Source organism: Staurois parvus, unplaced genomic scaffold, assembly GCF_062004578.1.
Source record: "Staurois parvus isolate SC_StPar_1 unplaced genomic scaffold, SC_StPar_1.0 ptg000047l, whole genome shotgun sequence".
In the NCBI taxonomy this organism is placed as follows: Eukaryota; Metazoa; Chordata; class Amphibia; order Anura; family Ranidae; genus Staurois; species Staurois parvus.
Window position 1 is genome coordinate 3,209,037 of NW_028317843.1, and position 343 is coordinate 3,209,379.

Sequence of the window (343 nt, forward strand, 5' to 3'; positions counted from 1 at the left end):
GCTTCTTCCGGTGATGGAACCACGTCACTTCCAGCCGGCCCTCCGGCAGCCATATTTGATGTGGTTCTAGGTAGGCTGTACTGCCAGACATTTCCGAAGCGCTATGGACAGACAGGGGCTTCGTTGTGACTATCTCCCTAGGAATAGGGCACACAGCGCCCCCAACAGTACACTCACAGACCCAAATGAATGGGCTGACAGTTCCATGCCACCTGGCAATGCAGATAGACGCCTTAAAACGTAATGTTACAAATAGTAAAAAGGTGACAGATAATAAGACGATTGAAATGACAAATGTTACCTAAATATAGGTGCAGATCATTCCATACTGAAGGAACATAAT